The 26,971-nt window shown below is 34.7% G+C and overlaps 1 protein-coding gene across 1 annotated transcript in view; it reads left to right on the forward strand.

The window, feature by feature from the left end:
- The window catches only part of omd (integrator complex subunit 5 omd), a 332,161-nt gene that overhangs the window by 222,626 nt on the left and 82,564 nt on the right, over positions 1-26,971 (forward strand). The window lies entirely within an intron of this gene.

The raw sequence follows: 26,971 nt of genomic DNA on the forward strand, positions 1-26,971 counted from the left end.
TAAATATGATTAGTGATGTGTTTAAATGCGGACTGTTTAAAAATATAGTGATTCTCGAAACAGTTGTAAAAGCAGTCAAGCATAGAGTCGACAATAAGGACCCGCTAGTAAAAGATTATATACGATGTTACTGCAAGTTTTTTAAATTTTTACTCGTATGAATCTTTTTTTTTTTTTTTTTTTTGTAATAGTAGTAGTACTAGTAGCAACAGCACCACTGACACCATTAATAGCAGCGATACTGGTACACGATATATAAAACTGAGTATTAATATCATTACTACAGATTTTTTATAAACGTCATTACAGATTTTTACTTACAGTATAGAATAAGAGTGCATCCACTCTTCATTCTCGAGTCTGAAGTTGTTAAACGTTAACGTAGCTTTAACTATAAAGGACGAAAGGTGCATGGGCGCTTGTTAAGACCACCGCCAAACGTCTATGTATATACCTGGCTAGAACAATGTATAAACAATTTGCATAGACAGCTTATTGGTCAAAGTGAACCCAATGACTTCATTGATGTAACAATAAATTCAGAAATATTTAATCACGGACCTTTATTGTTCTCATTTAGACCAGTGCACGATTTTTGTGTTGTAGATTTTTGGGAAGCGTTGTTTGGTGCTGTGCAAAGCTTAAACTACTTTGGAATTCATATACACTGTCAATTACATGTACAACCGTAGATGGTACTAGAAGATGTGACCGTGTACTATTAAGCGAAGATACAGTAATGACTAATAGAAACTATGACAGCCTCTGCCTTCCGAGAGCCTTGGTGGCAGCCTATGCTTACATTATGAAAGGGCAAATACTTACAGGTAGGTTGAATCAATACTGGAACCTATTAGATACATACGGAAGCATAAGTATTATACTACGATTCATATTTTACGAAAATTAACAACATTTTGAACGGACTCTAAATATAATTGGTACAAGTGGAACAGCGGGGTACAGCATACCTTGTAGTAACAGTTTTTGGCTCGTAAAAGATCAAAAATGCTGTAATAAATGTGACAAATGTTTTTAATTAGCACAGAGTGAAAAACTGGCAACTCTAAAAAATGTGGCTCCTGCCATCGATCATTTATTAATAACTATTTTAAAAATCACTTGGATAAAATGTCGTTTGATAAATCATTTACTATTTGCAAAAAAGTAAAAATTTGTCGAACATATTGTAAAATTGTACAAACAAACAAAAAACAAATACACGCTTGTGGAATTTCTTTTTGCAATACATGTAAAGAACGCTTACCTATTTGTCATCTCTGTTATGTACAGCCCATTAAGACGTCTGATAGTAAAACGCCGTTCGTAATATTGTATTTCGACTTTAAGACGCAACAGTCACTATGTGTGTTGGGTAGCGCTGACATGGCTGTGTTGAATGTAGAAGCGTATTCTTGATCGACTCATCGAACAAGCTGGACAATGCAAAGAGAAACGATTACCAGAAGGTATCGTTGTCGATTATTATTGCGCTCCACAAATTGGTGTCGATAATTATCGTATTATTGTATTACACTTTTACGGTTGTTTCTGGCATGGCTGTTCATGATGTTTTAGAGTAAACAGAAATTTTTTTCAACAACTGGCGATTCAATGGACGAAAAATATAAGAGAACCTGTGCTATCAGTGAAAAAATAGTGTCAAGTACCAGCTGATCGAAAAGTGGGAATGTCTTTTTAATAAAGAAATTACGACCTTCGACATTTTATTCAATAAAATGAAGGCTTTTGGAGTCAAAAACTTCTCAACGCACGTGATGCATTTTTGAGAGGTCGTAATGGAAATACAGTGAATCAGTACAGATAAAATACAGTATACATGCAAACGCGGTAGCTCTTCCGTTGAACATCCATTGATATACGTAGGACAAATAGAGTGTTAAAGCATTATTGGAAACAACAATTACTTATTTCTTGTAAACGGCTCAATCATGTGTGATGTGCTACCACCGTGAAATTTATACCATCCTGTGTTACGAGTAAAAATGCATAACAAGATAATTTTTCCAATGTGTCGTACATGTTGCGAAAATATGATTCAAGAAGACAGTTTGCTCGAAGATGCGAGTGATCGTATTTTGAAGGACATAATAGTATCCGACAAAATCAAGATAGCTGCTTAAGTAGATTATGTAGTAAAAAACGTTTATAAAATATGGCAGTATAAAATGACACAATTCAATCAAATTACATTAGGTGTATCAGAAATAACCTCGTCAGACAATGCTACACGGTGAACACCTTTTTATGATGTGATAATGCAACCTGATACAAAAATTTGCAAATCAATTAACGGAAAAAAAAAGATTTGTAACTGCGTACGCAAGTTACCCGTCAAAGCATTTTGTAGGACATAACAATAAAGTAGAAGAAGGGGAAATGTACAGTCGCCTTAAGTACAACCGTGGCTTTTGGTTCGATCATTTATTTTTCAACAGGAAACACTTTACCAACCAACCGATAAGATGGGTCCAAAACTAAAATAACGGCCCTTTGCAGGGCCAGTACATTACTCATTCGAAGTACGGAATTTCGAGTGAGATTGTTCTGCGATTTTAGTTCTATAAATGTATCTAATTACTACCTGTTAGCACATTCTTAAAAGCGTTATGGTAGATAGTTTATAATCAATGGCAGTGCAAACATTAAAATAGTAATTAATGTTTAGTAAAACTTACAATATTTTCCAAGAAATTTTACATCAGCTCATTCTTTAACCTCAAAAAACAAAATAGTCTTAATGGTAGTTACACGAGTAACTGTAGTTACAAACTTTCTGGAAAGTTCATTCAGGAAGCGATCCTAGTGTAAGTTTGAGCAGTGGTATCGGCGTTGGCGGCTGCAAAAAGAGCTCTATTGGTGGTTGACTCAACGAAACAAACTGATTGGTCGCGCAAGCAGCCTTTGCGGTAGCCTTATAAAAGTGCTCGTGATCTCACGACGCGTTCGCTAAGCTTTTTGACAGAATTTAATTTGACAGTACGGATACTCGATGGCAACACCCGTGGGCGTGCACACTGAGTGGACCTACTACTGGTTACGGCAAGACGGTGTTTGTCAGATGGTACATTAACCGTATGAGTGATACTCGTTTTGGGCAGATCATTTTTTGTTACGATGAGTAGCAGTCTGGTTACCGAGATCTTGAAGGTAATATTGAGTTCCACGAGAGATGACCACAAAAAAGTTATTTGACATAAAGCTACACACCAAAACTGGTCATTATTGACGACTTGATGCGTGACTTATCCAGTAGTGATGGTATCGTCGACTTATTTACTAAAAGCTTTCATCATAATAATTTGAGCGTAATCTTTATTTCGTAAAATAATTTTCATCAAGTAAGAGCTATCATGATACATTGCTAAAGTCACAATATATTGTCATCTTTTCACTCATTCTAGAAATTTACGAGATCGCGCACAAATACAACATCTTTTGAGACAAGTACGTCCGGAAAATTCTTGCAGGAAGCGTATTTCTACCTCGCAACCATTTCAGTTTTTCTTGGATCTTAAGTAAAACACAGCGGTCCCTTGTCGATCTAGTGTGATCAAATTATTTGAAATGTCGGTAATTTTTTATTAAATTCAGACTTGTGTTAAAAAAATATGTTGTAGAGAATGAAACAATGCCAATCAATTCTAATAAAATCGAACAAAAATTATTTTCTTTCTTCCAAAAAATGGCAAAAACAGTTTAACATGGTTTTTACCATTGGAAACAAACAATAAGCATTTTAAAAAAACACACACACTTATATATATATAGTGTGTGCATGGCAAAAAGACGTACAAAGTAAGCCCTTAAATTAAATTAAATTAAATTAATTAAATTAAAAAAATTAAATTCAAGCCCTCACTGTTTATGCAAAAAAGTTATGAGTGTATGAAAATTTTCTTAAAAAACGAGATTTTAGAATTTTGCGGGGAAACCACTGGAACAATCAGGATCCACCGGAGCTTATTTTGTTCATCTATACTTCTATATACGTAAATGTATATATACATATATATATATATATATATATAAGCTTATTGTTCATTTCCAATGCTAAAACCGTGTGTTTATTATTTTTGCCATTTTTGAAACCTTAGTGAAAAATATATTTTTTGTTCGATTTCAATACAATCGATTACTATTGTTTAATTTTCCACAACATATTTTTTCGAGCTTGTCTGAATTTTTATTGCTGAAAACTTAATTTGACCTACTAATTTTGAACTTAAATTTTCCCAGATGATGAGGATTTGTACGTACACGAGGCTAAACAATAGATAAAAGGAAGCGGCACGGTGAACCAAATTTCAATTAAATCGTTTTAATGGCTTCAAAGTCATCTTTCCCGTTTGGTCGAAAACACGTTGCCATTTTGAGAGTTGTTTATCATTTTGACAAAGAACAACAAAGAGCCCTGTTACGCAAAGCCGATACGACGCTGATCAAGTATATTTGCAAATGTGCTTTGAAAATTCTGTAAAGAAAACTTCGTAGATACGTTAACGTTCTCAGAAAACTCGTGAACGCAAAAATTTATTTGTCGTCGAAGAAAAAAGTTATCGTACAACAAGAAGGAAGTTTTTTACTTGTTTTAATAGGTCCGCTTTTTGGAACGATGTGGTCGATGCTGTTATAAACATAGAACATGCCTGATTATTCTGCCTCAAGAAAGTACGCACTGATTGCAAAGCACATTTTTCAACGATAATCTAAAATTTGTGCGTACGCTGGGTACAACGGTGAATTGACTCAACGCAGACTTAAATGACATCTTCAGTTTACCGTATACCGTTAAACGAGAAAAGTGAAAAAAGTATCAACAAATTTTATGACAGTATTTACACCCTAAAAAATTGACAAGGACAAAAAAAAGCATAAAGAAAAGGAAAGTCAGGATTCCAAGGTTATTGAAAGCGTACCAAAAAAGTTCCGTCAAAAAGCTGGAGTAATCGGACGATGATTGCTCGCTACTTTTAACTCTAAGTAGAGCAACGAACATACCGTTACGATGAGTGGCGTTTACATACCACAGTCGAACATTGTTGATATAGTGAATGATGCCTTGAGGGACAAAAAATGCACACCGGTGGGCCGTGATCGGTTTACAGTGGCACTTTGTATGGCAAACATCCTAAAAGAGTGTGTTGGAAACGCTTGAGTATTAAAATTATAGACCAACGACGACGACGACGATAAATCAAAATTGCCAAATAAGAGTCCAAGATCTACGTCAAATAGTGGAAGTTTTCTTGATGAAAGTGGTACTGAATCAACGACATCACTGAAAAATAGAAAAAAATTTTAAAAAGTGGTGCCTTCGTCGAATCAAGTACAAACATGGCGTTGATTGAGCGGAAAAGTGACCAAGGTGAAGAAACAAAAGTAAAACTCAAGGAGGACGAAAAAAATAGTGCTCTTAATGCTTTAATCGACTTGCTACCGTTTGAGATGCATGTACCTGGATACAAATTTTGCGGTCCTGGAACGAAGCTATCGAAGCGTATTGAGTACGGTAATGTGGGTATAAATTCCTTGGACGAAGCATGTCGTCAGCACGATCTTGCCTATGCTATGGAGAAGAAGGGTCAACGTCTAAAAGCCGATAGGGCGTTGGCTCAATTTGCTTTTTCGCGTATGCTTGCTGGAGAAACACCGCCGGATGAGCGAACAGTCGCTTTATTGACAGCATGCTGCATGTGTAGCAAGATTACATTTGAAAAGTTTTTTTCGCGCATCAAGAGAGCCATTGGACCTAAGTCTAAAAAGAAGAAGAAAAAAAAATGCATAAGACTTTGCAAAAACTTTACTACGAAGTGGCATGGCCAACTGCATACGCTGGTGGTAACAAACTTGTATGTGCTGTGAAAAATACATTTTTGCGATCGAACGTTATTAGTTGGCTAGAGAGTCAAGTTACATATAATTTACATAGGCCTATAAGAAATCGCTTTCCCAGAAGAAGCTATAACGTGCGTGTGGGAAGCTGATTTAATGGACTTGAGAACCTTAAAAACTTACAATGATAGCTACGCTTATGTGCTCGTTGTCATCGATGTTGTCAGCAAATACGCTTGTGCGGTACCTATCAAGGATAAAACATCGAAAAATGTCGCCAAAGCATTTCAACATATTTTATTAAGAAGTGACGATCTTACACCAATGTGTCTCCAAATAAATAACGGTAAAGAATTTATAGGTCGTGTAATGCGTTTTGTTTTACAAGAAAATAAAACTGAATACAGAGTAGCGCGTTGTCCACAGACAAAGGCTGTAATAAATGGATGTCTTACTAGGCACACAACTGCACGAAGCATTCGTCGACAAAGATGGCGCCAGCTGACGTGACTTTGCACAATGTTGTGCAAGCACGTAAAAATATAAAAAATCATCATTAGTGATATATTTATAAAAATCCAAAGTAAAACGTTGGAGATTTAGTTCGTATCAGTAAGACGAGAAGTGTCTTTGCCATAGGTTACGAAAGTGGTTGGACTTTAAAGTTGTTTAGAATTGTACGTATCTCTTGCACGCAATAACCTCATGTACATTTTTTAGAGATTTGGCTGACGAAGACATTAACGGATTTTTTACGAAGAAAAGTTGAGCAGAGAGCAAAAGGAATCGAGAGAGAGCTTTTTTGAGATTGAAAAAATATGAAATAGTCGAGGTAACATACGGTTTAAAGATTCCTTCGTTAGCTGGAAGAAGTAGCCTGAAAAATTTAATTCCTGAGTGGAAAAATTATTAAATGCAGAACGAACTTGATGTTGTGTTGCCTAGCAACAGTAGCATGCAGTATTTATCGGATAATACTACTACGCACTACGTGACAATATTGCCTTGGAAAATTAGTTTGCAAGGTCGATAGAGTGTTAATATAACAGAGATTCAGTTAGCATCGACGTTTTAACACGCTGTAAAAGATAGCGAAGGAAAAATTGTCGTAAAATGCATACCATGGCCACACAATAATGTGCGCAGAGATCGTCCTGTGATTCATGTAATTTATTGCAGACACTTCGATCTGTACGCAAATATCGAAGAAATGATACAAGAAATCAGTAAATTCGATACCATGCGAGATCACGTGACTTTCAGTTTAGAAGAAATTGGTTACATAGTGGCTAAGTTAGTCCTTTCCAAAACAGTGTGCCGTAAATACATGTATTGCATACAATTATTCGTATAATTACGTAAGGTCTTGGGCTTTTAAAGTGCCGCAAGTCTTTTCTTGAAAACTAACGAAATTTAATCCGTTAATCTACCAAATCTCTCCAACGCTATACCTCCGATGCTCATGACTTATAGTGACATCTGTAAACAATACATTGTAGAAGACGTTCAATGGCTATTTTATGTAAATACCATGATTACATAATTTTTCTTGGTTCCTCATCCTTTCCTCTTCCATTGCGAATATGTATCTCCAAAAATAAAACAATTAAAAAGCCTTGTGTGGGGTACATGTCTTAATTTCAATAAAGTATTGTCGACGTTTTGTTTTGTTTGTTGGACGTTATTATGAGTCATCTTACAACATTGACATCAATATAAGAGACCCGAGTTGTTTGGGTAAGGGCAATTTGACGTGTCATAGACTCTCCCAAAATGTACAGCCAGCGTCAAAGGGTCTCTCAGTTAGAGGAAATATGTCTCCTCGATACGGCTTGCTAGGTATGGTGTTGGTAAAGACAACGCGCCTGCGCGAAAAATATGTCTAAAAAAAGTATCTTGTTCGGCTCTCCTGCACGTTCGGGATACCGATAAGACACGCATATCGGCGCACGGCACAAAAACAGTTACATATCAGCAATGATCGCCAACTGCTGTGAAAGCAGAGGCTGACTCTGTCCTACCCAATGGTTGACGGTAGAGCCCTCGTCAACGTGACACCTTGTCAGCAGACCCTTGCCGCGCCTGTAGCTGACAAGAACCACAAAAACAAGCTGACGTACAGCCGATTTTCCGAGAGCTTCCTAGTGGTGACCTTGCTGTGTGTGTGAGCCCAGCACCTTCCTCGTGCCTGGACAAATATCGTGGAGTGAACTGGTAGGTGCAGCATGCTTAAAGTAGCAAATTAAACGATAGACGAGTAGTCTATCCCCTATACCCATCCCTTAACGTTTCGTGAGAGCCACGCGAGAACAGACTAATTAAAAGTGTAAGATTCTCCGCCGTTTTGTGGGCCGTATTGGGAGAGAATCGTAGCTCGCGTAATGTCCACGAATAAGCCAAGCTGTACATTACGATCCAATTAATTAAAGACGTTTTGTGATACTTCAGTATTTTCAGTGTTCTTTATAATAATACTATCGCAACGTTAGGAAGTGTGAGAATCACGTGGAATGCCAAAAGTTTATACAAGTATCCAAGATTGATATTCTTTTTTATTGCACAGCATTAGTTTCAGCACTTACCGAGTGCATATTTCACTCAGTCTTGCCGCAATCAATGCATCTTACGCTTCCCTGACGTACACATTAGTAATAATTAGTCATAACCTCTAACCCTCCTCCGCCGCTATCGTAATCCCGGGCAATAGCATGATAATCCATACCATTGAACTTTGGAACGCTGATGGTAACGCTTCACTTTAAACGAGTCGATTGAAAATTATTGATCCCTACGGGACTACTTAATCGCACAAAGTAGTGGTAGTGGTGGTGGTGGAAGTCTAACGAAAATTCACGGTGTTGTACAGTGTTCAACAGTGAAGTAGGTGTTGGATGCATTTACATTGGTTCCCCCATCAACGAGGACACAGAGGTATTAAATTGTTTCTTGCCAGAGTATTTTTACTAGTTTTACCACTCATTAAACGAGGTGCCAAAGCTGTTGGCAAATCAGCTGTTTGTGCAGGTACGAACATTCTGTTTGACGTCACCTCTAAAAATATAACTTTTAAAGAGACATTTCGTACTTGCGTGATGGAGTCTGGTAATACTCTAAAGAGAAAAGCCGAGCAAAAGTTGGAAAAACTTAAATGGGATATAAAGTTGGCTCACTTGACGAGCCATTTCAGTGGTAACTGCTTGGTAAAACTATGCATTCAAGGCGTGGGCGTCGTAAGAGTAAAAAGAAAAAGATTGAGAAAATGCGAAAAAAGATATAAAGAAGAAAAAAACAATGAAAAAAAGAAAGAGGAAAAAAAAAAACTGGAAGAGATATTTTTGAAAGTTTAATTTAGAAAAAAATGGCTATTTTACACAGTCACTAGTTAAAGTGCTCAAAGTCTAAACTTCTTTTGTTTAAGACTTCACTGACTCAAACAACTATCAATTGACTGTACTGTATTCAATACAAGTGGGTATCGCTCACGTGCGGATTATGCACCGATCGAATTTGTCGTAACAGGTGATGGTGACGAATACATTTATCTTGGACACATGATGCTAAGTCTCCGTGTCAAGTTGACCGTCAATGAAGATGAAGAACTAAATGCTGACGTAACATCTAAAATCACAAAGGCTGGGTCAATAAATAATTTTATGCATTTGTTGTTCAATCAAGTCGATGTGTTTTTCAATCAGAAACCTGTATCACCTTCTAACAATGCGTACGCTTACAAAGGGTATTTGAAGACTTTAGTAAATTACGGACCTGCGACAAAATCATCCCACTTAATGAGTGCCTTATGGTGCGACGATACGGTGACAAAGATGGACGATGTGTTGGATGCTAACACGGAGCTCGTGAAGCGACGTACATTACTACCCAGCAAGGAAATCGACTGATCTAATTGGTCATCTTGTTTGCAATCAGGAAAAATTACTCATTAATAGTGTCAAGGTACAAATGCGATCGGTAAGGTTTCACGATGCATTTTGTCTTATTAACACTTCGAATTTGGTTTCTGTTCGCATCGAAGAAACACATCTTCTAGTGAAACGCGTTAAAATAAGCCCATTCGTTGAGCTAGCTTATTCTAAAGATTTGTCAAAGAGCACGGAAAAATATGCGCTCACGCGTGTTGAAGTATAAACTGTGATGCTGCACAGCAGTATTTATGGCAAAACTTTGGATAATATTCTTTTGGACCAGGTACCTAAGTGAATATTTATTGGTTTCGTTAAAAATCAAGCTTATAATGGTGATCTTACTATGAATCCGTTTAGTTATCATTATTTTATTATTAATTTTCTTTGTTTGTACGTTGATGACATTTAAGTTCCTTCCAAATCATTTCTGTTAGAGTTTGAAACAGATAATTTATATATAAATGCTTATCATACCTTGTTTTCGGGTACTGGTGTTCACTTTCTCAACGAAGAATATCACACCGATCCCGCATCTCAGCTCAACGGTTATGGCCTCTTTGTTTTTCATTTAACACCAGATTTATAAGTCAACGAATGTTTTCATTGAAACCTGATTAAATACGGTAGCGTTTGATTGGACGTCCGATTTGCCGGTGCTCTAACTTGACTATTAACTGTATAGCGTATGCTGAGTACGAGAATATTCTCGAAATCGATGCGTCACGTCGAATCATGGTCGACTTTAGCGGTTAGATGGCACCACTTATACTTACACATATACTACATACATATACTTACACTCACTACTTGGATACGTCAATCGTCTCTCGGTTTAGTTTCTGTTGGTACGCTCAACCAGACATAAAACGCAATAGACCTCATAGTAGACATTCAGTATATCAAGGTGAAAAAAAATGTAACAGAGCCGAAAGAAATTGCTATTGTTGCTTTGAACAATGACTTTTCTGCACATTTAGTAGTAACACCTTCTTGTTGCTTGCAAAAATTGAGTAAGGAAGTGCAACGACAAAATATTCGGTTGTCTCGACATCATCATGTACTCAATTTCTGTGAGGGTGAAGTACCTTTGAAAGCAATTCTCAAAATTTTGAGTTATATTGGAAGAAAAACGCGTGTAATTAATGTAGAGGTTGTCAAAAGTGGTACGATTTGCACAAAATTATGAATTCTGAAGGGATAAAATTGGAATATGAGATTAACTGTCTGCCTATAGAAGCCTTGTCGACAGAGGAGTTTTGCTTACATCACGTATTGAATCCAGATTATCGAAAATATAAATGTGCTTTGAATAATGTTTTCTAATTAAAATGTTGGCTCTGTGACCACAATTTTGAAAAGAAATCAACAAAAACAACAGAAATTAACCATGGACAGTCTGCAGATACTGCAACAGCTCCCGAAAAACCCTTACCATACTATGGGTGCATTTCTGGCAGATCAGATCCCACGGGCGTAAACGAAACCGATAACGCTTGACATTAACACTGACAATCATACTAAGCCAGGTACTAAATAAGTTGCTATGTATACTGATGGATAAGATAATGGCTTTAATCCCAACAGCTATGGTGTCTATTCGTATACACTGGATCTCATTAATTGCTTACGAAAACATTGTAAACAACTGCATTTAAATGTTAAACAGCTACAAAGTCTATTCTCCAATGTATGTGGTCAATTTTTTTAATGCTTCTGTTTTACGTGCAACATACATTGGATTTCAGGAAACTCTAAAGCGGGATAAGATAGTAAAAAATGAACTTTCCTGGATTTTATATTAAAGTTAACCATTTGAAAAAACTTAAGTAAAAATTCCTCTAACCTAATTTTTAGCTCCCTGGGTGCTAATGCAGACCTTCTAACCTAAAAAACTTATTTTAAAAAAATCATTTTAAAAAAAATACTTTTTTAGGTGCAAAGAACTTCATATTATTTGTAAATCTTATTCACTAATCATTTAATTTTATAAAAATTTAGTTGTTAATTAGTAAATATAAGTCAATATTTACTGTAGAAGTAATTTATTATAAAAATACTATTAATTTCCTAAAGTTTTTATTATGACATAATAATGAAGTTACAATCTTGAAATTTCAAAAAGTAAACGTAATTTACAATAATAATGACTTTAAAGATGGATTAGTAATATTCTTAGTCCTTGTCACTATCTTCGTCTACTATAGGATCAATATTTAAAGTTATAAATAATCCGGAGGGAGTTTTCGCTGGTCTAATAATTTTTTATTTATATCTTGCCCTACTAAGATAATATATGACTGCAGCAATGTGATAACGAGATCCTACAGTTCGTAATCTATTAGCACAGTTACACGCATGGTGTAAGATACCGCTGTACCCATTGTGTAAGGTTTATTCTCGATCTAACACTTGTGTGCGCGCCAATACCACTTTTGATTGTGATTGTTCAGTCGCGGTAGCTAGGGCTGAGCACGCTGGGTCCAGGCAGGTGAGATAAGGAAAAGAAGGACGCGAGAGGTCACCTCAATGAACACGAGCTGCTTGTTAGGTTTAGGTATGAATATGTTTATTTATTAAAATACTTCCTAACTGCTCTGAAATCAAGAAAAGGGCCACGTTGGCAAGGGGCACGTATAACTCTATATGTGTTGCTGGCCCGCGCGCGATACGTCCGTACTGTTCGGCTGCTTCCGAACTGAGAAGGCCGAGAAGGGCAGCAGCAGCGGCGTGGCTCTCCTCGCTGAAGAGAGTCGTGCGGCGGCTCAACCTTCTATTGGCTCTACTGCGCAGCTAGTAGGCAGCAGAGCAGTAAGACTACTATGGGGCCATAGGCCCTAAACAGAGAACGGCTGCAACAACTTGTAAGTTATTTTGTTGACATGCCTGGACCTTTTTGATACTTTAATAATATTTGATTTTATTTAAATATATATTTCAAATTTATTTTGTCGTGATTATCCATTAGTTCAGCTAAATTACACATGGCTTGACCTAATTTATAGTATTTTTGGATCTCTTTCAGTTTATCTGAGAAGTCAATAATTTTATTAGATGTTATCTTGATCGAAGTAGTGGGCCGTCGAGACCATATGTCTGTCTCAGCTTCTCTTGCTAAACTATTTTCACTTTAATGAATAATTAACATTCTTTCGATTATTACATTTTGTAAACCATCATCATCTTTACCGCTATTTATACGCCTACCAAAAAAGTTATTTAGAAAACATGCAATTCTTAAATATGCACCAGCTCCTGGTAAAAGTTTTGTTAGAATATGAGTAAGTTTAGTAGTTGTTAAATTGAATTCATTTTCTTGTATATAAAGGATAGTTTACACAGCTATGAGTAAATTTATATTAGATACATATAACTAGTGACATCTATTATGCGGCATAAATACTATAAGTGCAAGATGATATTTACACTTACTTTGTATAGTGATACAGTTAGGGCAGATAGAACATGGCCGTTGCCGTGCACGAACTCTCTCGTAGAGTCCCTCGGTACAATGAAAGATGAGATCTTGTAATCTTGATTAATCTTTATTTCTGTTGTTAAACATATTGATTTAAGTGTTAACAAGTGTAATATTATCAATCTACTACCTCCTAGTATATTTATTTAACAAGTTTATTATCTAATTACTGGCAAAGAAGCTTGTACATTTTACCTAGAATAAACAGCCTCGACAACCCAACTTAATTTTGTTACGTAACGAGATTCATTTGCATTAGTTCTGTTGTACTCAAGTTTGGTCTATTTTCCTTTAAGTCACGCTTGAGAAACTTAAAACCAAGATTTTCTGAATAAGGTATAACATCCTTGATATTTCTATCCCCCAAGCAAAAATTATCGTTTCTCATAATAGTTCCTATACCATTTAGATCATGCTTTTCTTACTTTATGATGCTTGCATCATTTTCTGTGGCCAAAATAGGACCAGGAAAGTCAACAATGAATTCATCTGTATTGCGAATGGTAAAACACTTGACCAAAGGATGTTTCTTGTGACCTGAATATGATTTTTATTTTTACTCGTTATTTCTACTTTTTTTAAATCGTAGATATGTTCTATCGAAAACCAAAACAAGCTCAGTTGTTCATTTAAATAATTGTTTTGCATAAATATTTGTGTGATCACGAGTAAAATCTTTTTTTTAATACTTTTTACATCAAAACTTTTCGGAAAGACATCTTTTTCAAATGAATTAATTACTGACTCACACAAATCGAAAACTTTTATTTCGTCTTCTATTTTGAAAATGGATGAAATAAAACTCTTTGATGATGCAGTTCGTTATTTAAATAAATAATTAACTAGAGCCTGCATAACGTCTCTAGAAGCTGATGATCTCATGGAAACTAAGAATTTTCTCACCTCTCGTAATGGATCATTCAAAAGACTAGTAAAAGAGAATACAAGTTTTTTTGGTAGCTCTGATAATTTTATAAAATTTAAACATATTTTTTTAAGCTTTGTCTGAAAATTTCTTTAAAAATAAACATACATCATCTGCAGTAAAAAAACTAGTTCTACTGTATACCTGTACTAGTTTTAGGTCATCATAGAAAAAATGTTTTTTAATTAAATATTCAGTACAAACTCGATCTCCATTTAAAATAAAAATCTTCATTTCTTCAAAACATTGCATTGCACGTTATTACGTAGATATATGCATGCGTGGTTGGCAGCTCTACTGTTGGTAATTATAAGGTCTAAGTTTATCATCTTATCCAAGCGAATAAAGCGAGCGAGGTTCATGCGTAAATCCACGTAATTCTGTGAATATACGTGGATATATGTGCGAATAAACAATATATACTGCTTATAATACTGTTTTTACTGCAAAAATTTAGATACGAGACTCATTTTTTACTGTCACCGCCGCGCCGCCTGGACTACTGAATTTAAGGATTTTAAAAACTAAAAACAGACACAATTAGGGGCATGTTACATTAAATCTATGTATTCAAATTATTAAGACCTTTAAAAATGATTGAAGTATAGTGTTTAAGTAAATGTTTAAGGGAGTTCTATTGGTTGCAGAATTAACAATGAGAATTGGACGAAAATTTGTTTACTAATTAACAAAGTCATGAAAATTTGCTTACAAATTAACAAAGTCATGAAAATGACGCTGACAAAATTTGAAGGCATGAAGGCTCCTAGGAGCCAAGTAATTAAAATCATTATAAAGACAATTTTCACGTGTGGGCTTATAGGCTGTTGTCTTTTTGAGCACTTCTTTTGCATTTATCTCATCTAATAACAATGAACATTGGATGTAAGTTTTACTAATCATAAAAAATATCTCATTATCATATTTATTCTATTAAACTTCTTGAGAGTACTTGTGAGAGAAAAAATTAATTCATAACGGAGGTAAAAACTACAAAAGGTTATAAATTGAGCATTAGGCGTACTATAATAGCAGTGGATGGATTAATAAATTATCAGTGAACTCAAATGGTTATACTGCTTACTTCTGTTTATTATTGAACGACGTTTCGGCTCGTACAAAAACAAGTTTCAAGGCCGTCATCAGGTTCAAATAAAATCAACACAAGAATTACAATTAACTATTAGTATTAATAAAATATACAATAAAATTTCACTTCGGCGCTAAATTAAAACTTACAATTGACCGCTCAAACGGGTGGCGTCAGGCCACGCGCTAGATGTTATTATTGCGAATACAAATACGTAAAATTCGCAAGCGCTTATATAGCTTAAATTGTCTATGTATTAGAATGTAAATATACTTTGTGATAATTAGTACAAATGCTGTCCCTATGTATAAGTCAATAAGTGTGGCTACTAAGATATCGAAATAGTAAACGCGAGAAGTACAAGCATAAGTCAATAATTTTAAATTATTATCAATGAAAAGTTTATAACAATTTTTTAAATTATTAGTATCGAACATTCTATTAACATTATTATTATTAATCTGTATGTGTCACATTTCTGAGAATAATCTTTTGAATCTATTATTCTCAACGTCCAAAATTTTAACATTATCAAAATCAAAGGATTGAGATGTTTCTTTCATATATTCTACCAGTGCCGATTTGTCTCTTAGGTATTTGCAATCACTTCTATGTTCATTAACTCTTAATTTGAGACGTCTGGAAGACTGCCCCACATAACAAGCCTCACCATTACTTGAATTTATTTTATATACAATATTACTTTTCTCGCTGACATCAACTTGGTCCTTGCCTAATTTTATGAATTTAGAAAACTTATCTGTGCATTTAAAAATTACTGTAGTTTTAATTTTGTGAAAAATTTTTTTAAGTATTGGAGCAAATTTATTGTAAAAAGGAAGAACTATTAACTTGTTGTTATTAATATTTTCTCGATTTGAAACTGTTTTATTCGTAGAATTTTTTATTTTAGCCAATCTTTTATTTAAGTATTTATTAATAAAATTGATAGGGTAATTATTTATTAGGAGGAACTTTCTTGAGATTTCAAGATTTTGTTGATGGAATTTAGAGTCAGACAGTTTTATACTATAATCAACTAATGTGTATACTATTGCAATTTTTTGAGATAAGGGGTGGTGGGAATGATAATTCAAATAACGTCCTGAATGTGTAGGTTTTCTTTACCAATTCGTAATAATTGAATTGTTATTCTGAATTATTAGTTTCAAATCGAGAGAATTAATTTATTGTCTTCTGTAATTGTTTGAGTGGTCAATTGTAAGTTTTAATTCAACATATCAACTCGGAGGTGATGTTCGATACTTATTTTTACAATTGTATCACTTACATAAGCAACTTATGCACGCAAGATTGCAATGCCGCTTTTTAGTCAAATGCGGAGCATGCGATTTAATTCCAAGCCATGTAGGCAACAGTTAAATTAATTTAAAAAATTTAAAATTTAATAGTAAACATACAATAAACAAAATTAAAATTATTTAAAAAAAATCAAAAATAGCTGTGCTTAATAACGAGATGGCTGATATTAATATTCATATTAAATTGAAGTGGGCCTTGGAACTGTGGTACACAATGCTATGTGGGAAAGATGAAAATTATTGGGGACTCGCGTGTGGACCGCCTTAGCGTACGGACGTCACGTCTACAGTGTCCGTGCTAAGGGCCGGGGTTTTTGTGGTTGCTGAAACTAAAAGATAACTTACTGAGTTGGAGACTATAAAAGGGAGACCGGCGAAGTGTAATTTGTAGAAAGGAGGCGAGAAGGGTCCAAGGATCTGCAAAAAGTGTCGCTCAAAGTAATACAGGTAATTGGAGGTTAGAAAGGTGCACGCGGCGCTGGTGTGAGTCTGCACATTGTACTGTGAAAAATGAGCGGCAAACAGGGAGAGAGTGCTCTTGAGACCCGCAATACGAGAAACAAAGGGCTAACAGAACTGAAGAACTCTGAAAAAAAGGAGGCAAAGGTAACGATAAGACAGTCTGGTACAGAGAAAATGGCGGGGAAAAGCGTGTTAAGGCAGTCTACTCTCGATAACCAAGTCACAACGGATAGAAGAGCAAAGAACGTGGATTTCGAGTTTGATTGGAGAGAGGAGGCATGTTTGTGCCGCGCCGTGAGATTGGAGAGCGAGAAAGTAAGAGATGCATGCAGAGAGGAGCTGGACAAAGTACGACAAGAGAGGATAAAGATAGAGAGAGCAATAATTGATCTAAAAGAGCTGGAGATACAGGTAAACAAGCGGCTGGAGGACTGTGAGAAGAGGATAGAACATTGGGAGAACATCGAAGTGGCAAACAGCGAAGATGGCACGTCAAACGGTTCGAGCATGAAGCGGTCGGCGGGTTTGCAGTCATGCGGGGGCAGCTACAAAGGTGGTTCAACGTGGAGCATAACAACGGGTATGAGTGGCGTCAGCTTGTCTGATAGAGAGGTATTTAAAATGAAAAAACTTGTATACGAAAGGGAACAGGCAGATAGAAGAAATAATATTATTGTTAAAGGGGCAGCGGGGTTGGGGCATGATGTAAAAAGCGGGGTAGAAAATTTTTTGTCAAAAGTAACGAATGGACGTGTACAAAAAGTTGTGAGTGTACGTATGAGTGGTTCAGTTATTGTTGTTAAGCTTGACAGTGTGGAAGAGAAAATGATTGTTATGAAAAATAAGTCCAGCTTAAAGGGAACTAGTATATACATAGAAAATGATATGTCATACGACGACAGAAAGAAACAGGAAATGATTGTAAAATGGGCAAAAGATAAAAAAGACAAAGGCTGGGAAGTAAAAGTGGGGCAGGGTAGGGTACTTGTTGGGGGGGTATGGAACAGGTGGGAGGAGGTTGTAAAGTCAGAAGCCACAAATGCTGAAAATATCAATAATATTGGTGTTACACAGGGGGAAGGAGGTGATAAAGCGAAAGCGCATAGCAGACCAGGAGAGAAAAATCATTCTGTAAACGCGCCGAACATTGAGATAGTTGAAAGTAGCGGATTGGAGGTTAACAATAGAGAGGCACGGGATCTCAATAAGAATAATAAATTGACTGATCAACGAGGCTCTGAGCTTTCTAGCGATAAAACGATTTTAAATCTAAATAAAAATAAAAATAAGAATTTTTTAGAGTAGGGCAGAGGCGGGGAAGCGGATGTAAGATTAGTGTAGGGGATAGAGGCTGTGTTGATTTAAATTCGGTATTGTTCTGGAATATTGCCGGTTTTCATAATAAAGATAAAGACTTCTGGAACTTTATAGAGGGGGCCGATTTTGTGAGTCTGTCCGAAACTTGGTTGGAAAAGAAGGACTGGGAAATTGTAAAACATAGGCTCTCTGCAGAGTTTACATGGGAAGCAGTTCATGCTATCAGAGAAAAGAAAAAAGGGAGGGCTAAAGGGGGTTTCTTAATTGGAGTTAGGAATAGGTGTTTAAGTGCAGGAAGCAAAATTGTGGAGATTGTAAAAGAGGGGCTGGTGAAGTCTACAATAATAAATGGGAGGAAAAATATTAATATTTTTTCAGTTTACAATACGGGTAATTTGGCTGAGCTTATTGAGGCACTAGAAAGCACGGATTTTTTAGATGAAAATTTAATAATTGGAGGGGATTTTAATATTAGAATAGGCGACTTAGATGCGGGGGCAGGGGGGGAGGATGATGGAGACGACACAGGTAGAAAAAGCAAAGATAAAGTAATTAGCAGAGAAGGGCATAAGTTAGTAGATTTAATAAACAACAAGGGATGGTATCTGTTGAACGGGAAATGGGAGGGTGACGAAGAGGGAGAATACACTTATATAGGAGCAAGGGGCAACTCCGTCATTGACTACGTGTTGGTAGGGTGTTTCTGGACTGATGAAATAGAAAAGTTTTGGATAGAGAGTAGAATAGATTCTGATCACTTGCCACTCAGGTTAAATTTGGTGGGTAATATTATAGAGACAAAGAAGGTTCGCAAACGAGAGGAAGTAAAGAAAAATATTTATTTGTGGAATGATAAAAGTATATTGGAATATAAAAAGAATACAGAAAAATTCGAAAACACTGCTGGGATAGATTTAAAGGCTAAAGATATTTGGGAGTTAATAAAAGACAAAGTGTGTGGAGCTATGATTAAAAAAGAAATGAGGATAAAAAATAAGAGATTAGGGGAGAAACGTTGGTGGGACAGAGAGTGTGGAAAAAAGAAAAGAGAGGTCAAAAAAGCCTTGATTGCATGGAGGAGAGGGGAAAACAATAAGGACAGTTACTTAAATATAAGAAAAGAGTGGAGAAATCTATGCATTGGAAAAGAAAAGGAAGATAGAGAACGGGAAGAATTGGAGCTGAGAAGCATTAAAAATGTAAGTGAAGTATGGAAGTTCTTAAATAAATTCAGGAATAAAAGAGAGGTTGTAGAAAATAATATAAGCTTGGAAGGGTGGAAAAGTCACTTTAGAGTACTGTTAGAGGGTGAAGAAAAAAGGGTTTTGGGGGTTAAGGATATTTTAATGGACAATGAGAACGAAGTAGTGGGTATCAATGAAATGGAAATTAATAAAGCAATAGGGAAGCTGAAAAAAAAGAAGGCGGCAGGAATAGACAAGATCCCAAATGAAGCCTGGGTACATGCAGGTAAAGAGGTGAGGGACGCTTTGTGTGCAGTTTTATTTAAGGTATGGGAGGGGGACGAAATACCGGAAGATTGGAAGACGGCGATTATTGTACCCCTGTTTAAGAAAGGAGACAAAGACAAACCGGAAAACTACAGAGGAATTTCGCTTTTGCCGACTGCATACAAGGTGTATACTGAGGTGTTGAGGGGAAGATTGGAGAGGGAAATAAATGAAAAAGGGATTTTACCGGATGGACAGGCTGGATTGAGAAAAGGTAGGTCGACTATTGACAATATATTTATTTTAAATTATGTGATACAGAAAGCCAAAGAGGGTAAAGGAAAAGTATACGCCCTGTTCGTTGATTACAAAGCAGCCTTTGACACTGTAGATAGGGATAAACTGTGGGAAATCATGGAAAAAAAAGGGATTAGCAAGTATATAGTCAGCCGAATAAAAAACCTGTATGAAGAAACGAAGGTCAGGATCAGAGTAGGGGAAGAACTAACGGACGAATTCTGGGTGACAAAAGGTTTAAGACAGGGGTGTTTATTGAGTCCTATTTTATTTTGTATATACATTGCGGATTTGGAAGATGATTTCAGGGATAGGAACGTGGGGGGTGTAACGATTGGGAGGAATAGAATATGGTCATTAGCGTACGCAGATGATAAGGTATTACTTGCAACTAACAGAGAGGCTATGATTGACATGATGGGTACATTGAAAAGGTTCGCAAAGAAAAGGAAGCTGATTGTAAGCGAGGAAAAATCAAAAATACTAGTATTTAATAAAGCCAATAATGGCAAGAAAGAAGTGTGGAAATGGGACAAAGGGGAACTGGAAGAAGTAAAAAAGTTTAAGTACCTGGGGTTTAACTTTAATAGAGCAGGAAATTATAAAGATCATATAAATGAATTAAAAAGAAAAGGGATGGTGGCTGCAAAGAGAACATGGAGTTTGGGGGAAAGAAAATGCAAGGAGGATTTTGGGAGAAGGGCAATGCTTTATGAATATTTAGTAAAGAGTACTATGAGTTACGGGGCAGAAATTTTTGGATGGAAAGGGGCAAAAGAATTAGAAAAGGTACAGATGGACTATTTTAGGTGGGTTCTTAAACTAGACTTCTGCACTCCAAGGTACATAATAATGAGGGAACTGGACAGGAATTCATTGGGTTTGCAGTGGAGCATGAGAGCTTTAAATTATGAAGAAAAGATTTTCAATCAGAGTGAAGACAGACTTACAAAATCGTGCCTGGTAGAGGGGTTGAAAAAGGATACAAAATTAAAAACGAGTATGGAAAGGGAACAGTTCTTGAATAGCTTGGGACTAAGTGGGGTGGAGATAGAAAGATTAAGAGATAAAGGGGAGAATGTCAATAGGATAGTATTTCAAAGACAAAAGGATATCGAAATGCAGATGATTGACAGTAAAATATATGCTTCCAAGTACAATAAGTTCTATAAAAAAGTTGAGCCGGTGGGATTACCGTTATATTTAAAGAGATACCAAAAACAAACATGTATTAGTGTAATTACAAGGGCACGATGTGGCAATCTAGAAACAGGGAATAAGTATTGGTTAAAAGAAGAGGAGAAAGCTTGTGTATTATGTCAGAAAGGGGAGGGAAATTGGGAACATATGTTGGAAAAATGCGAAAACTTAAATGTAGAAGAGGTACCTAAAGATATGAATTTGCAAGAAAAAATTTACTGGCTATTAAATGAAAATATAAACAATGCGGCGTTTAAGATTTTAAAAGCAATAACTAAAGCGTTCGATTCAGAAAAGAGGGGTAAAGAGGGAGGAGGGGGGGAGAAAGATGAATAAAATCAAGTATGTAAACATCGAAAGGCGGCGAGCAAAAGTGTATGATATGTCATATAAGTATAAGGGGTAGGTTCAGGAATAAGTCTAACTATGAGCATAAGAACATAAGGTTATGCGTGTGCATGTCAATATGAGATGTAAAAGTTACCAAAGCTTATAGAGTTAAGTGTTATTAATACTAAAAGAGATGTAATAAAAAAGTGTGGAGAATAGGATTAAGTGTAACAATGTAGTTTTGGTAATCTGAATATGATTTTGTAAAAATAATATTGTAATTGTAATTATTACACAGATATGTATGAGAGCCCGTTTTCTAGGCCTAAATAATGGCTGAAAACTAATAAATAAATAAATATTCATATTAAATTTACTAATAAATCAATCTTTCGAACAACCAAGTTATTGAAAGAAAAAGTTGATGACCATAAAATTATTTTAGAATTCATGAAATTTATTGATAGTAAGATATCAATCCAATTTCGGGAAATCGATCGAAAGCAAAAAAGAAAAATTCGACGATTTATTTGCCAGAACGTATAAATATTATCCAGATGACAAAATTTCTGTTGACAGTAATGTACAAACTATAGAAAGAATTTACGTTGATAATAATAATATACAAGACACACATAAGAGTGCGAGTCAATGTGACACCGTAATATTATCTAATAACAATAGCAATGACTGTAATACAAATGTAAAGTGGCTTCATAATCTTTCAAATATTTCTATTCCTGATGATGTTTTTAATATTTTAAATTTAGGGGAAACTTTTAATTTCACGTACACTATTAACTCTTGATTCTGTTTTCAATTTTTTAAAATGCTATAATGGGGTTTATTAAATAATAAAGGTGTGAATACTGACAAGATAAGAAATCAAATTTTAAAATCATTTGAAGGATTCTTGAAAGCCACTAAGAAAACTGATTTTCTTTCGAAGCAAATAAAAAATAATATTGCATCAACCAATAAATTTTTAAATAATAATAGAAATCTATTGGTCACAACGGCTGACAAAGGTAATGCAACAGTCATTTTTGAAAAACAATCGTACATTGATAGCGTTGAAAATCAAATAAATAATAACAAATATTATCAGTTGTTGCAAAAAAATCCACTCAATGAAGTTATCAAAGAAACTTTAAAAATAGTGGAACGTTGGCAGAATTGGGGAATATTCGAAGATTGCGGGTTTCATATGGATATTTCAGAAATAAAAAATTCGTATCTTCCAAGGTGTTACGGACTGGTTAAGGTGCACAAGATAGGATTTTCCATCTACATTATAGTTTCGGCTATTGATTCTCCCACTTACGCTTTTTCAAAATTTTTAACTTTATTTCTTAACAATAACATCCCCAAAACTAAATCATACATAAAAAATAATTTAGAACTCAAAGAGAAAATAAATTCTTTTTTAATGTCGTCTGGCTACACAGTGATAAGTCTAGATATAGTCAGTTTGTTTGCCAATACTAGTGAAAACATCATTCTAAAGGCTATTAAAGCCAACTGGAAATATCTACGCAATAAAATCAATCTTTCTTGTGCGGAGTTTTGTGAAGGTGTCTCATTGGTGTTGAATTCGACTTCCTTCCAATTCAATAATAAATTTTACAACTAAACGTTTGGCTCTGCTATGGGCAGCCCAGTTAGTCCTGTCTTGTGCGACTTAGCCATGAGACGTTTGGAGGAGAGTTGCCTTGAAAAACTAAATTTTGCTGTACCATTATATATTAGGTTCGTCGATGATATCTTGGCTTGTGTTCCTACATCCTTAATTAATCAAGTATTACAAATATTCGATGGGTTTGATAAAGATTTACAATTTACAGTTGAAATTACAAAAGATAATGAAATTAATTCTCTCGATTTGAAACTAATAATTCAGAATAACAATTCAATTATTACGAATTGGTAAAGAAAACCTACACATTCAGGACGTTATTTGAATTATCATTCCCACCACCCCTTATCTCAAAAAATTGCAATAGTATACACATTAGTTGATTATAGTATAAAACTGTCTGACTCTAAATTCCATCAACAAAATCTTGAAATCTCAAGAAAGTTCCTCCTAATAAATAATTACCCTATCAATTTTATTAATAAATACTTAAATAAAAGATTGGCTAAAATAAAAAATTCTACGAATAAAACAGTTTCAAATCGAGAAAATATTAATAACAACAAGTTAATAGTTCTTCCTTTTTACAATAAATTTGCTCCAATACTTAAAAAAATTTTTCACAAAATTAAAACTACAGTAATTTTTAAATGCACAGATAAGTTTTCTAAATTCATAAAATTAGGCAAGGACCAAGTTGATGTCAGCGAGAAAAGTAATATTGTATATAAAATAAATTCAAGTAATGGTGAGGCTTGTTATGTGGGGCAGTCTTCCAGACGTCTCAAATTAAGAGTTAATGAACATAGAAGTGATTGCAAATACCTAAGAGACAAATCGGCACTGGTAGAATATATGAAAGAAACATCTCAATCCTTTGATTTTGATAATGTTAAAATTTTGGACGTTGAGAATAATAGATTCAAAAGATTATTCTCAGAAATGTGACACATACAGATTAATAATAATAATGTTAATAGAATGTTCGATACTAATAATTTAAAAAATTGTTATAAACTTTTCATTGATAATAATTTAAAATTATTGACTTATGCTTGTACTTCTCGCGTTTACTATTTCGATATCTTAGTAGCCACACTTATTGACTTATACATAGGGACAGCATTTGTACTAATTATCACAAAGTATATTTACATTCTAATACATAGACAATTTAAGCTATATAAGCGCTTGCGAATTTTACGTATTTGTATTCGCAATAATAACATCTAGCGCGTGGCCTGACGCCACCCGTTTGAGCGGTCAATTGTAAGTTTTAATTTAGCGCCGAAGTGAAATTTTATTGTATATTTTATTAATACTAATAGTTAATTGTAATTCTTGTGTTGATTTTATTTGAACCTGATGACGGCCTTGAAACTTGTTTTTGTACGAGCCGAAACGTCGTTCAATAATAAACAGAAGTAAGCAGTATAACCATTTGAGTTCACTGATTATTTACAAAAGGTTACGTTGTCACAGGAGAGTGAGAAAGACTGACGACACACCAAACTAAAGAGAGTGTTGCATGGACTATATTTAGCAAGGAATGGAACTTCCTGAACCCTTCGTGAGTTACAAAAAATTGTCAAATAAATGTGTAATACCCAATTTAAAATTGTAAAAAACGTGATGTTTGAGATCTTGGGAGCTTTAAACTCAAAAAGTACAAATGAAATCATAAACATGTTTTTTGCTTAAAACTAGTAAAAAAACAATAAAAACCTCATTTGCACATCTAAACAATTTTTTAATTTGCTAACAATAATTGTTAATAACTTTTTCTCCCCAGGATTTCGACTGTCCACCCTTAAAATTTGCAATCTGGGGATTAAAATACATAGGAAAAATCTTGATGAAAGTGTGAAGGCCCATGAGGTACGGGAACCTACTGGGCCCCCTTAGTATATTCTTCCTATTTTTTATTTATGTTTCCTTGTTTTTCTTATTCCTCCTATTTCAACCAATATAACTTGATACCCCCAAGACGGTATTTTTTATTTTTGATGTACTAGTACCAATCTCCTTTTCTTATTTTAAAACAATAATATTAACTGTAGTAATAACAGTAAACATTGTTCAATATAAGGCTCATTATGGAGAAACAAGTGTAGAGAAACAGAATGCGGAACGCGTCAGCAACTTGCATTAAAAGAACGCGTGAACTTGAAGAAACAAAGCGCCTTAAATAAAGTTATTTGTACCTGAAAGACTCTATCTGGTCCTTTGCAACTGTTGAAAAAAACATTTAACAAAAATTATTAAACATTATTAAAATTATTTAAAAAATGACAAGAAAAAGATTGATAAGTATTTATTTTACAATTGGTTTTGAAATTATGTACCGAAAAATGAAAAAAAGGACAAAAAAACCGTTTTAATAATTTTAAGTGGGTTCCAAGTGAAAAAATAATTTTTAAAATACCACAATTCGAAAAAACGAAAAAAAATTACCTGAAAAAGTGTTATTCAGAAGTAAGCTAAAAAATACCTACAAACCTGAAAAACTATTGAGTCATTCAAAAAAATTTTCTGAGTTCTATTTTAATCAATAAAATCTGAAGAACCCAGTGTATTTTTCTTATAGAATTTACATGTTCCTAAATTTTTTTGGATTTTCAAAATGTTGGATGGAACAGAAATGACTTTTTCGAAAAAACACGTTTTTTAGGTTACGAGGTCTGCATCAGCACCTACGGAGCTAAAAATTGAGCTGGAGGAGCTCTTACGAAAGTTTTTTAGAATGGTTAACTTGATATAAATACCAGGAAGGGGCAGTTTTTGCTATCTTATCCCGCTGTAGCCTTTCTTCATAATTTTTTTGATGGTTTAGAAAAAAATTATGAAATCGCCAAACGTTTTATTTTGTTAAGATGTAACAAAAGCATAAACTTTGTATTGGTTAGTGGTGGATATCCAATAAAATGCTAAAAATGTAGTTGTAGTAAAACGTCGTTGATACGAAATTTAACTCTAAACTTTTATTCTGTATTATTGTGCGTGCTTATAATTCGTAGTCTGTGCATTCTAAAAAATGTATCTACGGACTGTTATAAATTCTAAGAATTAAAAAAAATGTCAGCATTTTAGAAGCCTACCTCTGAATATTTTGAAAAAAAAGTAGTAGTCAACATTTTTACACCTTGGGATTCATACTTACTTTTCAAAAAATACCATCTAAAATGCTTGGTGGTGCAGTTTTGACAAAATCAAACTTGATTTACCACCTTCAATCGTCTTTAATACCCTCGCTGTTTCGAATAATGAGTAGCATAAATTTGTGCTTCCCCAAAAAGCAGCTGTCAGTCCCTGGTCAATCATCTGACAGTTAATACATTGCAATGGAGAAAAAAGTCTTGGAGAGAGAAGCTTAGGATCTGTCAACCTGAAAGCAGCAAAAATCATCGCTCCCTCAAATTATTTGCAAGCTTTACGGATCAAACAAATCGTTTAGGAAAAAAAAAAATCGTTGGACTTGAATACGAAAAATTATTGGACAACGATTGGAAACCTATCTATTTCCTGTTGGGCGTAGATTTCAAAGAAATTCCGTTCACAATTTATATTAAAAGTGAGTTTAAATTAGTCTTGTTCGACATTAAAAAATAGTTTACGATGGGTTGCAGTAACTTGCAAGATATCAAGATTACGGGCCCACCTGATCTTTGAAGTTTATGATGAGCTATA

The sequence above is a fragment of the Copidosoma floridanum genome, unplaced genomic scaffold, assembly GCF_036245765.1.
Source record: "Copidosoma floridanum isolate Cflo_tuat_1 unplaced genomic scaffold, Cflo_Japanese_pri ptg000024l, whole genome shotgun sequence".
In the NCBI taxonomy this organism is placed as follows: Eukaryota; Metazoa; Arthropoda; class Insecta; order Hymenoptera; family Encyrtidae; genus Copidosoma; species Copidosoma floridanum.